The sequence below is a fragment of the Anopheles maculipalpis genome, chromosome 3RL (genome assembly GCF_943734695.1).
Source record: "Anopheles maculipalpis chromosome 3RL, idAnoMacuDA_375_x, whole genome shotgun sequence".
Classification (NCBI taxonomy): domain Eukaryota; kingdom Metazoa; phylum Arthropoda; class Insecta; order Diptera; family Culicidae; genus Anopheles; species Anopheles maculipalpis.
The window spans coordinates 69,210,052-69,225,624 of record NC_064872.1 but is presented as its reverse complement, the minus strand read 5'-3'; the positions used below and the strand labels follow the sequence as shown (position 1 = coordinate 69,225,624).

Here is a 15,573-nt window from a genome sequence, read left to right as displayed (position 1 = left end):
CTGATTCAAGAATGATTTTGCCGTTTTGTCAGCATTTGTTTCAAAAATTCTTGTAATTGAAGCTAAAAAAAAATTAAATACATGGATATTACGCACTGCTATTTCACATTATTCTGGTGTATTGTACCTCAACCGACACGGAATGTACGGCAATTCTCGAATCCCCTGCTCGATGAAGCAATGTCCGCATCTGTTTTTGCTCTTTATTAAATTTTTCGCACCTCACCTACATACAGCCACATCGATCATCGGGTCGATCATCACGCCGATCATAACACGTCGCGTCACATTCCACGCGCCTCGCCGATCGATTCAATTCCAGCCCGCAGCGCGTCGATCGCTATAAAAGGACACGTTCGTTCGGGTTTCCCTTCAGCGAACGAAGTCAATCATAAAAAAGTGTCCCATTCTTTCCTGCCACCACGATATGGACACGCACGCACGGGCACGATGCATTGATTACGATCGTAGCCCCCGGTGCCGTGGTCCGACACCGTCCTTTCCGGTCCTGCCGAGGGAACGCGCATCCGGACCACGGTCCGTCTCCTGGAAGGCCGCGATCGGTACGGGCCGATAAGCGCGCGTTTCAATAGGAAATATTTAGAATGCTTCTTTCACACCTCCCGGACGGAAAAGGAAACGCGTCAACGCGGCTGGATGCTTATCGCGATGGAAAACTGCACCCGGCACCGGTTCTTCCGCTCATCCGCTGGTCCCCTGGTCCCAGGACCGAAAAAGGCATTCGAAGCGAAAGGATGCATCCCGATCGTCAGTTTCGGAGAATCACGAGCACGAACCATGTGTGTGTGTGCTAGTATCAAAATTAAAATAAAACAACTCCTCCCCCCCTACATCTCCGAACTCTCCCACCAAGAACCTTTCGTACCCTTGGTCGCTCACGAGCGCGATCGTGCGATCTAGTGTGTTTCCTTCCTTTTCCGGGCACAGGTCACGCAGATCGCGCGCTGGGATCGCTTTTGGTGACTTCCTTTTTCAGTGTGGAGTAAACAATGTAACGATCCATCCGAGCGTGGCTGAAACTTGAAAAAAGCTGATCTTTAGTTGAACTTTCACCCCTTAGAATAGGTCAGAAGGGAACTTCAGTTTGAAGGTGTCTTTTTTCCATATTTTATAGCTGGCCCAACAAATGGAGTCTGCTCACTTCCAAAAATAGACGGATTTGTTCGGAAAGCATACCTCTCCAGATAAGTTTCTTCGATTTTAATCATTCTGCTTGTGATAACGTGGCACTCCAGCACCATTCAAAGATTCAATCTTTCGTTCGTTGGATCCAAACTTCTATACATTCCATATGAAGCCCCGTTCTCCCGTTTGGTCGTTTGAAGCACACATTGTTTCCTAATAAACTCGGCTCAAATTCTACCCCCAAAAAAAAAGGTTCCAATCGTTTGCGGATCTTCCTCCCGGTACAGAATCCTGTGTCTCTCCGTTTGATTGACAGCAGCGACCGAATGGCAACCGACCACGATGACAATGACAGCTAAAACAGGCGTGTCAGCTCGGTGCTCGTCGATGATGAGGACGATGATGCGGAAGCTACATCAAATCCGCATACGAAACAATACGAAATTACTGAAATCCCCCAGAAACCCATCACAGCTTGTCGCGCCCTGAAGAATGAGCGCAGCACACACACACACAAAACCGCAGCGATCCTCCTCCACCCAGCACTTCCTAAACAAACGATAGGAATTTCAATTTACATCCACGTGAACACGCGAGCTCATTCCGAAAAGTTTCCTCCCAAAGTTGTGACTCACATTCGAACAAGTTCATTCGGTTGGTGCTGCAAAGCATACGCAGCAATTGAAATGGTTTCACTTTTTCTGCACCGTACCAACGCATTTTCGGCGAAAAGAGTTAATTAGCGATAGGTTGCCGCGCTCACCGACGCTCACAAAGATTCGCCAAACTTTCTTTAACTGACGGTCGAGCAGTGCCAAAATGCTGTACCAAAGTCTTACTTTGTTTACGCAAAAAAAAAAAAAAACGGAGGACCTCCAGAAAGTTTCCAAATGACAAAGACGATGGGGACAACGCGATCACGACTTTACCTGACACGGCTTGACACGATCTTCTTCTACACGGGCGCGCGCACGCTATCCTCGCGTCCTCACCAAACCCCAACCAACCGTAGCAATCGAAGGAGAAAACGCAAGAAGTTTGGCGAACGGGCTTTTCGCTGCGCGCTTGACAGCTCGCCAAATGATCTGGCCCCCTGTAGCCTGACTGAAGAGATGACGACGGGCTCTACCGCACGCATGGAATCCGCATCCGCGAGATCGCATAACAAAAGAATTTTTTATCGAAAATCTTCAATTGTTTCAATATCTTCCTGTGTGCCCTTTTCCAGCCATTCTTTGCAGAAGGACTGCGTTTTTTTTTGTTTCACTCTCTCTCTCTCTCTCTCTCTCTCTCTCTCTCTCTCTCTCGCTATTTGTCTTTCACTCCGCTTTTGTCTGCTGCCTGTTCACAACTTCCACCTTGAAATGCCAAGCCTCTGCCATCGATCGACGGTTGGTACGATTGCCTGCGAGACAGGATGTACCGATCAAGCCGTACGGAAGAAGATCCTCAAGACGCGATCACCTTTAACTGCGAAGGTTGAAGAATGGGACGGTTCGGCCCGGATCCGGAATTCGTCAACGTCTCGTCAATGGCTCGGGAGCCCAGGGAGCCCGACGCACAGCCAGACCCGAAATGCTCATCAATCTTAGTTTTGATTTTTGCCAACTTTGCTTTCCATTCCCGGACATCTCCGATGGGACGTGTCAGTGAGTGTGAGAAGGGGTGAGGGAGAGGGGATTTCATTCGGAGGCTCCCGGCGAAAGACACACGTCTCTCTTGGATCCAAATCCGAAGCTCCAAGGAAACACACACAACAAATGAGACACTCAACAACAACAAAAAAAGGCAGCGAAAATGTCAACTTTCCGGTGAGGTTTAGGGTTTAGGGTGTGTGGTGCAATTTTTGGACCTGGCTCTGGGCTACCCGGGCCTCCCGAACCGTGTTTGCAGGACACTTCTAGACATTGGAGAGATTGAGTGAGCAAGAGAAAGAGGGGTGAAGGAATAAAAATGAAAGAAATGTGGCTTGTTTTGTCAACAGCGCTCGATAACGAATAAACATGTTACGGGAACGGTTTTGCAACAAACACGGCCCAAACTCCCGTTAGGCCTGTCGTCGTCAGGCTGGAGATTTTGCAACGATTGACCATTGTTACACCCGAAATCGTCGTCATCCATAGTTTGCTGGCTGCGGAAACTGTCAATCAAACTGCGACCGACGACGCTTGCTGATTGCGTTGAGTTTTCGCGTACGCGGTGAAGGTTTCTTAAGAGGATGTCGAGGTGCGCCCTAACTCCAGGCCACAAACGAACGGTGAGATGCATCCTGTTTTACACTGTCTTTCGCTGAAAGGGAGCAGGAGAATTTTCACAGCAAGCAGTACACGATAAATTGTTTGCGAAAAAAAGGGGAAAAAGCGGACGATTAGATTAAGGATACGCATTATCCCGACGGACGATCTGACGATTTGATAGAAAGAAAATTGGAGAACTAATGTGAAGTTTATAATTTCTAGGCCGCTCTATTTTTCTTGTGAAGGAACTCTTTCCATACAAACGGTTAAATAAACGGAAGTCTGAAATAATCTATAACGAATCCAAATGAACATCAATCTCAACAGCTTCAGGAGCTCGAATAACGAGTCAACCTACAGGGTATGCAAAATTAAACGTAAACTAGTTACGGTTCTTTTTAGTTCTGTAAAGATCGGTTCTGAACAACGGTCTCCGGGACTCATCCTACAAGCGCCACAGAGGACAGCTTCTCACCCAGAAAGGTCGAGAAGAGGCGTCCGGCGAACGCGAAGAAGCTGCTCAACAAGCTGAGAAGCATCCGACAGGACCTGGATCTAGTTGTTTTCGGAAGAGAAGAACTTTTTCTGGCCAGGACCAGAAAATGAACGACAATAACAACCGTTGGCTGCCATATTGCACTTTGGACATTACACGAATGCCTTCCGATGGTTACATAAACATGCTAGAAACTGTAATGAATCCTTGGGCCACTCTAGTGGAGTTTCAGTAGGATTCCGCATCTCCCATACGGCTAATTCTCCAGAGCTTAATCCTCCGGACTATTTATATCGTGGCACGAATCGATCGGCCATCGGCAAGGTGGCAAGGTGAAACTATTGGAGGAAATTAAATCGATTTTTGCAGCCTTTCCCAGAGATACGGTTGACAAGGCTAGCCTAAGTTCCACAGTAGAATCCGGGTGGCTATTTTGAAGGAATAAATAGCGTGGTTTAGTATTCGTCCTTCTCGATGTTTTAAATGATTTATTTTTCCTAAATTTTATCTTTTATTTCCCCTTAGGGAACTGACTCCCTAGCTCGAGCACCTTGTAACCCTATATTTCTATAATAACCAATTATGATACTCGTTTAAACCGCACTTACTTGTGAAGTTTGATTTTCCAATGTCCAGCAGAAATGTCAGTGCAATCTAGCGTGTTACAAGACATACTAGAACTGAATCTTCTAAGCAGAAAGTAGAGCTCATCCATGAATAAATAAAATCCTTAACGAAGATTTGCCCGGCTCAGCATAAATCCTTTCACAGAAGCTACATCTTAGAAAGCGCACACCGTAACGGAACGGGCTTGCGATGTAAGGATATGTTGCGAAACATGAAATATGAGCACCTGAGCACCGGTGCATCGTCTCCCCACTCCCAAAACCACCGAAACGAACTTCAAAACAATCATCGAGCCGAAACAAAACCCATCGAGCTCTGTCTCGCATTGTGACAAACTCATTGGCTCGGATTAATTGCTTCTGTAAAGGAGCACGGCCAGCTTCTTGGCTTCGTATCTCGGTACCTCCGTTTCCAATGTTTTCCGGTTCCGGGCTTTTCGCGCAGCCAGCCCAGACAGGATTTGCATGCACACCAGCTCACCAGAACCAGGTGGATTATGACGATTCTCCTTCAAGAAACTGAACCGGATCTTGACGGTAGGTTGCCAGCAAAACCAAGAGTCGTTATGCAAAACTCCGAATCGGAATCGGAAAATCTTCATCCGTACGACTGTGAAGAAGGAGGAGGACGACGAGATGAACCCCTTTTTGCATAAGCTGAAGAAATCCGTACTGCAAAGCTCGGGGTACGGTTACAAACTTCACCGTCGTCCTCCGACCAAAGTTAGCAAAGCAAACGGCACGGAACCCGACGGAATTTCGTGCTCCAGTGAAACACAATACCTTGTGACTGGTGCACGCATTTACGGAAGCAGAAGCACTTTCTGGTGGAGTGGGAACGTGCTGGAATCATTGTGTGGAATCGTATTATACGTCATAATTGTATTAATTAATTCTAAGGCAAACTTGACGCGCACCTTCTTGCAAACATCTCTATCAATGCTGTCTGCCGGGAACGTGGAGGTCTTAGCTCTTTGGAAGAAGGATCCGAAGAGGTAACTGCTTAGCTCGATGGTTGCAAAGATCTTGATTAGGAGCATTCCTGTAACACTACATTACAAATAAGTGTTTTTTGGGTTGTGTTTGTAAATTAATAACCTTAGTTTTCGATGCATTTATGAGTCATTTATGCCTTAAGTGTTTTTTCGTACTAATTTTTAATAACAAATAAATTAAAATTTATCTTTTTCATAGAGAATTTCATATACAAAATTACCGTCAAACTTCAATCAATCAATTTTCAAAAAATCAATTATTATTTCTATTTCAAAATAGTTTCTTCAAATTGGAAATTGTCTGCCATACATTTCTACTCCATCCAAATAATCCTTTCTTTCAAGATATCCTTTCTTGAATCAAATCATGCTATTTGCATTTCCGTACCACGGATGCGTATCCTTCAAAGGCATCCCGAGGCCCTGCTACTAAACTCCGGATGCATCCGAATGTGTAATCTTCGGATATATGTGCAGCACTCGCTCGTTATTGTTTGTTCGTATAGCCCGCCAACTTTGCAACTCGGGTGCAGTATTCTTAAGCAGTGGAAATCCGCTTCTGCTACACATTTGCCACACATGAACTACTTCCAGAGTTGGCTTCGAAGCACTGACGGGGGTGAGGTACGTTTAGTTTACGAACGTTGTGTCAGTTTCCTTCAGTCACCGCTGAAGCCTCATCCACTTACCAGCACCAGCAACAATACAAAATGCTTGCGAGAATTACAACTCCACTCAAATCTTGATCGATTTTGTATTCGGGATGTAGACTGTATGTGCGTCCGTTTGCCTTCTCGGAAGTGCATTCTTCAGACGCACCTTTGGATTGATTTATTGAACGCAACTCGGAGGCAAATAAAATAAGTCACTGACACTTACACGGTAGCCATTACCATGGATGACGATTCCAAAACGCTAATATTTATTATTCATTGATCTCATTCCAAAAGGCGGGGTAATACTTACATCGTTCGATGATTGGAAGACACGTGTCCGGACAAGATGGCAACTACACAGACATTCGAGAGAGCTTTATCGAGGACACCGAGGAATTAATGTTCAATCAGTCTCGCTAATGATGCTTGTGACCGTGTGTGTGTTCCTGTTCTTTCAGCCAAAAAAACTTCCACGTTCTTAAAGTATAAGGTAGCTCCGGGAAGGTGTTACTTCCTGACGCTTCCCAGAAGTACTTCACCAACTGCAATTAACATTCGGTCGTAAAACGAAAGCCCCCTGCGGAATCCGAACCGGTGGTACGTTGGGCAATAAAAATCTGCCTCTCCTTCATTCAAACCTTCTTTAAAGCTGTGCACATCAAGCACATCGATAACGATCTTCCACACTCTTGTCCAGGTATCCCGTGGCGTATCCGTAAAGCTGATGCCGAGACAATGAATGAATTCGTTGGTCTCTTATACTGTTTTTTTGTTTGTTTTGAGGTCTTAAAAACATAACGTTATTCTATCCATGTACATTTGTGGTGCTTTATTCTACAATCTGACACGCAATGTCTTCAAGTACTGCTCCTCCTAGAAGTCTGGAGGATTGTGTTGTTTGGTAAATTTATGGTTTGTTGACGTGCCATACCCGAGCGGAATCTACGCTTGATCGCAGATAACACAGCATTGACTTATGAATGAAGGAATGCTGCCAATGGAACTTTTTTTTTTGTTCTTCTTTTCGTTAGCATGCGACACTCTCTCTAGAACTCTTACACATTTACAGGTATGCAAGCTCATTCCAGCACCGATAGAGCGATTTGAACCATGCTTTTCGGGATCATTTTCATGCTCGATTTCGTGCAATATAGGTTAAAAGAACCAATTTGTATTTACAGAAACATTATCTCTGTTTCCTCACCTCACCAACACTGCGCTATTAAAAGTTATTTTCCGACCGCAAAATTTCAAACCTTGAACCTATCGCGAGAGCCGCTTCATGCAAAGCCTCGAAACCCTCCCGAGCCCTCGGTGATATCGGTTCCAGGGTATAATAATAATCGTCATAAGCATCGCGTTTATCAACATTTATCATCTCCAGACGGGATGCCTTTCCACGTTGCCCCCCCCCCCCCACCCCCTTTATCTCCTTTTCTTCCCCGCCCTCCCCGCGGCGGTCGATTTCTTTTTGATCGATTTTCAGTTTTCTTCTCCAGCTTCGCCTCTTCTTTCTCCTGCGTGTGTGTTGCCGACCAGCGATGCGATCGCGTTTTCGTCGTCGATCATGTTTTGCGTATCGCCAGAAGCCAGAACATAATTATCGACCGATCATTTCATACGATCGGGGTAGCTGCAAAAATCGCAAAAAGGGATACCCTTATCGGCGCATGAGCCCTGTGAACGAACGAGGAGGAGCACACTCATAAAGCATTGGGGCCCGTTTCCGATCGATCGGTTTTAATTAAAACATGTCTCACGGTGATTGGGGTAGGTGTTCCGAAGCGCTGCCGAATAGCTGCCAGGATGTAGGGTGCGGCAGCGCATTCCAGGCTGCACACGAAAGGGCAGCGCGGCAACGAGGATGGCCAGGATGGTCATTATGTTACACCTATAGGTACGTTTGATGATAGCAATAATGGTTGTGATATTGGGTGCGCGCGTTGGACGGCTGCTTGCATGTGCCAGCAACATCGGGCAAAGAGCATGGAAAATGTATCAGCACGTTGTTTAGACAGTTATCTTACAAAAATATGATGCGGAAGGTTTATTTTAGGAGTTGTGAAGTTACTTCAGAGAACAAATTGTAATTAGAATATTTAAAGGAATCGTAGGCAGCCATTTTACCTTAAATGTTGTACTGTAGGTCTCAGAATTCAACTCAAATTATACACAATACAGAAAATAAATTAATTTCCCTTCTTGCTGTTGGGCAACGGTTTTCAAATAATTAAACTAAATCACATTTTTGCCATTTTAAAATACAGAACATGCACACCATCATAAGCACTTGGTTATATTTTTCCAATATTGTGACTCTAAAAGTCCTGATGAGATTCGATGTCCGATCCTGCCGTTTAAAGTCCGGCGACACTCCACGAATCAAAGGCAATTCGACTGACGTCTTCAGAATACATTAACTGCGATTCTAAACCAAATGCAGCTCTGACCCTGCTTGGGGCTGCCCAATTTTAATGCGATAACGGCGCCAGTCTTCACACGACAGGACCGGGGTTCAAATCGTATCACGACCCCCGTATTGAGGACTTTCAATGCTCCTAAGCCATTAGATGCCCTGCGCTCTAGAATCAGTTCTTCATTACACAGAGTCACATCACACCCGTATCCAATTTATCCTTTCAATAATTAAATTGCACACAAAAGCCTAACTTAGAAGCACAAGTTTATTTTTCCACTTAATAGCCTCAATTTTCCCATTAAGCCAACCTACTACTTACGCACTTTAGCATCAGCCCTCAGGAAAGGCAGAAAGCAATCGTTTCAATTAAAAAAAAACCACTCCAAACCCAAAGGAAGAAGAAAATCACAGGATACCCCGTAACTGACGCCCACCCGGTCACCGAACGATTTCGGACGGGGGGGGGGGGGGAGTGAGACAGTTAATTTGTAGCATTGATGCATGGCACAATTAACATAAACATAGTGCACTCGTATCGGCCCACCAAGAAGCGCCAAGGCTTCTGCCGTCGTCATGCGTACTGTGTGTATGTATGTGATTGATGTCGTGTATTCGTTTGCATTTCATCACCTTCCCCCATAGGCCAGTCGGTTGTGAAGCAACAATCAATCAATCCCCGGTACCGAGATGATCTGCGATTCTGCGAGATCCTTGAAGGCACACACTGCACTTCGTGCCCCTGGACAGCGAAGTCCCTCGTTCAATATTTAAATCAGTACCGCACAGAGCGCATCTGTGTGTGTGTGTTTATTATTCATTTGTCCCGTCCGGAAGATGAATATTTAACGCCGACCCGGGACACTGGGCAGATCTCACAAGCTTCTCAACCGTCGAACCGACACCCAGTCGGGGCATCGTTAATCGCGCCACTCGATGATCCTACCCGATGATCAATCGATCATGTCCACGAACGCGTCTTCTCACATTAGACAAACGGTTCGAGATCGGTTAATTTGCGCCACCGTGTTTTTTTTCCCCAACCGGGAGCGGGACCTATGGGTCTGATGCTTTATTTTTTTGTTTCATTCTTCACCATTTTTATTGCGCCCCCCCTGATCGAGGAGTCGTAGTGCAGAGGAACAAATTTATTGATTAACCCCTGAAGGCGCTTGCAGCCCCGTCGGCTAAATTATTCCCATCCCTCCAGGCTCCGGCGTTTTCAGTCGGATCCGAGCGCGATTGATCGCGGCGCTCCGGTTTCGAATAATCGAATCATATAAAAGTATGTTAATCACTTTATGCATAATGTATCCGCCGAACCTGGGGAACCTGAAGCGAAATGTGTGAAGCAGGAAACGAATGCTCACACCGACACCCCTTTCGAGGGAAGGAAAACAAAACAAAAAACAAAAAAAGTTGGGGACAACTGGGCCGCCTTCAAACGGTAGCAAATATTTTAAACGATTTTTTATTCTAGTTTTCATTTCCAACAGAACTGAAGCGCCCGGTTCTGACTCGCTACGGATAACTCCCAAATTCTTCTGAACTACTTTTCTTCCAGGCTCGCCCTCTTCTCTTGCTCCTTTGTTTCATCTGGGCTCCCCACACGCCGCACATTTTAATGCACAAAATGTTCCATATTTATACGCCAGCGTTTCAGCGGAACGCATTATTTAAAATATTTATTAGGACCAATTGGATCTTTGGGATCTCGGGTTCTGCTGTCCCTCGGGGGAAAGGGTTTGGTTCTCTCTTTGTGGCTTCATGCCCCGATGTTCGGGCCCCTGTGTTTTGGGCCCGCCAAAAGGACATTGTTTTGTCACCATTTGGAATCATTTCTTTGCTGTTAAGCATTGTTTATTTCCAATTTCTGGTCGTACGAGGGGGGAGGGGGGGGTTTTTCGATCGACTAGCTTATTTATCCTAGTCTTGACGCATGCGTAATGAGCAATAGATCAATTCGATTGGGGCCTGTTAAATGTTATGTCAACACTTCAAACACAAAACCCGGTGAACATTTTTATTTATGTATGGAATCCTTCTCGCACTCGGCCCATTTTTTTCCCTTGGCGTTCCAGTCAAATGGCTCTTAAATGGGTAGCATTTGAACTCGTATGAATATACTTACTTTCGGTTGCGTTGCTTGTGGGCTTTGAAACGAAAAAGCGCCCTGAAAGATATACAATTTTTGGATGAGTTTTTATTTTTGTTTGCGAGATAATACACGGTTTCACATGACAGAAAGACAGTTTTTTGACAGCAAGTAATGCAAGAACATCCTAAATTCCTTCTCCCACCAAAAAATTATTTTTATTTGTAGCGAAAGTATTTTCATTCCTTCGCTCATTCGCCAACAGTACACCGCACGATTCCATATTCAATTCCACCAGTGGTCCATCCGAAAAAAACGGGTAGGCCGGGACACGTGGCTTACATTAGCCGAGCGTATGTGTTTAGCTTCGTCCTACCAACACCTTCCGAGAAGGTGTGCACGCTTACCGTCTATATGCATTTTGGGAAGAAAAGAATGCCACGCCGAGCTTCATATGTCACGTTTGCTGCCACACAAACTACACGCATCCTTCGAGCGAGCGCGCAAAACAGAGCATTAATCAACATTCATTTTCCAATTTACATTACCGATAACTAGACGGACGGTGCTATAGTACATCGCTCCGGAATACGTGGAACATTGCTGGGGAACTTCACAGCTGTCACACAATCGAGCATATAGGAGAGGACAGCTTTTGTCTTTGGTTCGATCGGGATCCGAATCCTTCATATTGGTAATGATTTCGAAGAATGCCTGATGGGATTATTGGAAGAGGGGTTTGCATTAATAAAACTCTCTACGAAACAAGAGCTCTTCCTGAAGCCGAATATTTATCTTCTCTTAAGCATAACTTCTCAAGAATTTCATTCGAAAAAAAGCCTCAACTAAGAATTATTCCCCCCCGTATCTGATAATGTTAAATGTGACAAAATGGTAGCACTCAGTTCTTCACATTCAAGTACAGAGAGCTGTGTCCGTAATCTTTCCCTTACAGTCAGCTCGCAACGATTTTATCGCTATCACCATCTTACCAGTGTACCGGAATGTGCGTGCACAGACCCAAAGCGCACAATTAAGTGTCCGGACCCGTACGTAGAAGCTCAGCTCAGGTTAAGATTTACGCAAAGCTTGCAAATGTAAGAGGCCTCGCCGATCTTCCCGCGAATCTTCCACAGCGCGTTCCACCTTCCAGTCTTGGCTGTTTTGAAACACAGAACACCACCAAGAGCTGGCTGGTCTGGTAATGTCAAGAATGTAGCTAAATATGTAGATAAATGTCACTGGAAGAAAGAAGCGTTTAATCAAAATTCATCATCTCCCGCGAGTCTCCCGGCACTCGCATCCAGGCGAGGTAATGGAGCCTGACGCGGGTACGTGGTACACCGGTTATTTTACTTTATCCACGCTGTGCATCATTATTGCACGAGCAAAGATGATGAGGACGACGCCATTCGACGGCGAACGGGCAGCCAGGCACGTAGTTGTCCCCAATCGTCGGTACACTGCGTAAGGACATTGCCGGCGGGCGGACAACTGCCGCAGATAGGGCAGAGGACCATCACAACCGCCCTCCCGGGCGTGCGGCATGTTGTCACACAGGGAGCGCCCCCTCGTTATGCTGTTTGCAATTGGAGCCCGCTGTCCCGTGGTCCAACGGCAGTGCGCGATGATAGGCCGAACGCGATATGCTAATGCCAGTGCTACTGTTCTGGTGCTACAATCTGCCGGCACTATCCACCCATCAAGGTACGGCGAGCGAGCGACCCGACGTCCGCACGTTCTTTTCTGCTTGTTTCTCTGGTCCACTGGCAAAAAGGGTGGAAAGCAAACAAGGAACGCAACCGGGGCTCGAAGGTGCAACTCTTCAATTTCTTCTCTGCTTCGGCATCATTTATCATCCGGTTTCGGTCCCCCGTTTGGCCGGGTGGCTGGAAAGATTCTCGTTGCGGATAGTCTGCGTGTCTGTGGTTTTGGCGATTGAGAACTTGAAGCCAGGCTGAGATTGATGCAGTCCGGACATACACGCATGCAGGCACGCACACACTGCTGACGTTGGAATACGCAATCCAAGGCGAGAAGGGAATCTGCTTGGTTTGGACTGGTTCAGAACTTGGAAATCTACTCAATGAATCGAACGTAACACACTGTTTCAATGATTGCGATCGATGTAACCTGCTTAGCTGTAGATCAACCGCAGTGGTGAGAATATGCAATGAAGAAGTTGCTTTCGATTCTTTTCCGGATAAATAGTTCGCTTCAGATCGAATAAATATGAAAACTGAGCAACACAAAATTAGTCCTAAAGATTAAGGGAGAAGTTTGAAGTTTTTAGAGCAGAGCTGGCTGTTATACTAATCCTAAGTTAATACTGCACTTGAGAAACTATGGAGCCTTTGAGTAATATAATTGCAATGTAGGAGCGGCTGATGAGGTGATGAGGCTACAACGGTCTTCACACGGCAGGACTGGGCTTTAAATCTAATCTGGACCGTTCCTCCTTAGTGGGGATTGACTATGTAACCTATCAATAACCGTCGTAACCTAGAAGATCCTCAAGTGAAGTAGAAGACGAGTTGCAATGTAAGTTAGGATACATGCAGTTAACAAACGCACCCCTTCAGATGCGAAACACTCGATGCAGTCGAAATTTGAGAATAATTACATGTCCATATTAGAAGCTAAGGAAGCTACGGCTGGAATACATTCAAAGGAGATTTGCTCGATAATTTGTACGGCTATCTTACGATCTTTTACTTCCCTAACAGTCCCACCAATTCTTATTAGAACCTCAAAGTAATACTCTCCGAGATCTCTGAACATTATAGTCCTAGACATGTGAGAAAGCATGTTTAGAATGAAATATCTCGAGTTAAGAGATTCACATTATGGATTAGATAGTTCTGGCTTGTCTTTCAATGAGGATTATTAATTATTTTTTCGGACTTAATGATGATGATTAGTCTTTTGATTTTAATGACAGTCCGTCGACGTACAGAGAACGCCTACCGAATAGATCAGTAGGCTCGACTGATCCTAGATTCGTCCTATGGGTCTAAACATTTAGGGTTTCGGAGGGTTTAAACCGCTCTTTCCAAATTCTACTTGGTTGCGAATATTCATTCGAAACTATTCCAAGTCCCAATGCACTTTAACAACAAAAACCGAAGTCTATTTTTACTATCCCTTTGTTCCTGCCCACCATCCCTACCAAAGAACCGATACAACATAATTAAAATCAAAAACTCCGTGTTAATTACCCGCTATCACTCGGCACCGATCCAAAGCAATGTTGACCTCTTTCGGGGAGCTTCATGAGAGTGTCCCCGTACCAAAGGAATCCCATTCCCGCCGAAGATCGCCTGCTGATGATCTTCTTCTTTTACTCTCTCCCTCTCGCTCTCCACACCTGGCGTCACGAACGATGTGGATCCCGATGGAAACATCCCGATACCACCAATCTAATGAGTGGCTTCGCTTCGCAAAAAGGGGTTTTCCTCCAGGGGTACAAAATTGCTGCAACGCTACTGCACGGTCACCACCATAGAACACGGTTCGATCGCGCTAATGGAAGCGACAACCGAAATCACGCTTCCCGGCACGACCTTGCAGCGAAACTGCACCGCTACGGCTAAATCCGTACCGTGAAGTAGAATCTGATAAATTAACCACCTTCCTACCTAGTCCCGGGCACACCGATTCACGAAATGCGCACCGCAAATCATCGGGAAACATCTTAATTTTCCAACTGACCGTGCTGCTCCCGGTGTCCTGGGTTGCAGCCGTTGTCGTGTTGTGCCAATGTGTCTCGTCGATCAGCGCGAGATGATCAGCGTAAATGCGACCAGGAGCGCACGCGCGATCGCCCTTTCGGCTTTTAAGGCTCGTAAGAATCGTTCGCCTCGTGTTGAGCGTATCTGGGCACGGCTTCTGAGGGGGAGGTAATGCCAGAAAAAGCCGTAATGAGCTGGAACGGTTTCGTGTAATTAGTACTACTTACGGTTGCCACATGTTTGAGACCGTGGTTCGATTTTCACCTTGAAACATGGTTCAGACGTCAAGAATTCCTGGGCTTTTGGGTAGAGGATTTTCCCGTCTGCGTGAGAAGATTGTTGGTTTTAAAGTATTAATTTGGGCCTTTTATAGGTGAACCTTAGCTGTTAATTGAATTGTCTCATATGAGAAAAATGAAGATAAATGAAAATTCGACAAAAACATCTCCGGAGGCGCTCGGAAGAAGATCACAGTACTTCACTTGAAGTCATCGATGTCCTACTCCAACATAAAAACAAAAAGACAAATAAACAAATGTGCTTCTGACATTAGACTGGTCAGTTGTGCGCCACAGCCTTCCTCCTGATCAACTTTGCTCTACTTCACTGGACCTCACCGCTCGGCACACTTAATCCCTCCCCGCTGATCCTGCACCCGGAACTCATCCAACCGCTCATGGAAAGTCGTGACCGAAAAACTGCAAACCTATAGGCCTCCTCGTTTTGTCTCCCTTGACATAACTTTTCCGTGTCTTTTTCAGTCCCCCATTCTTCCCAACCTGCGCCCCATAACCTTCCCCACCAAAGAGACCCCTAACGCATTAGTGCTGCAAAAGCAGAATCGATCCCATTTCGTTTCATCATTACCCCTTTCCTGCGGGTGCATCGCTTTCCGAGTTTACGGATCGGAAGAGTTAGTGGACGGACGGTCCTTTCTCCTTGACCTCCGATACTCCGCCGACACGAATCCAACACGGACGCCTGGCGGACAATCGTATTCATATTTGGATACTTGTCGACTATTATAAATGTGCTACTGGTATTTATCTTGCCGTGCCGGCTGCGGTCAGCGTTGCGATAATGTTCACGAAATAGCACTGCGTGACCTGACCGTGTGGACCCCGCCGAGGATGGGGACCCCGCGTACGAAACCGTGAGCGTATTGGGAGCGCGCT

The 15,573-nt window shown here is 45.9% G+C and overlaps 1 protein-coding gene across 2 annotated transcripts in view; it reads left to right on the top strand.

Moving 5' to 3' along the window:
• LOC126561499 (ubiquitin-protein ligase E3B) overlaps positions 1-15,573 on the top strand; it is a 480,330-nt gene that overhangs the window by 230,853 nt on the left and 233,904 nt on the right. Inside the window, exon 1 of one of the 2 annotated variants that reach the window (XM_050217680.1) lies at positions 13,790-13,794. The exons of the other annotated variant lie outside the window; for it this stretch is intronic. The gene's annotated coding sequence lies outside the window, so the exon portion shown is untranslated. Of the gene's footprint in view, positions 1-13,789; positions 13,795-15,573 lie in introns of those variants that run through there. 2 annotated transcript variants of the gene reach the window in all.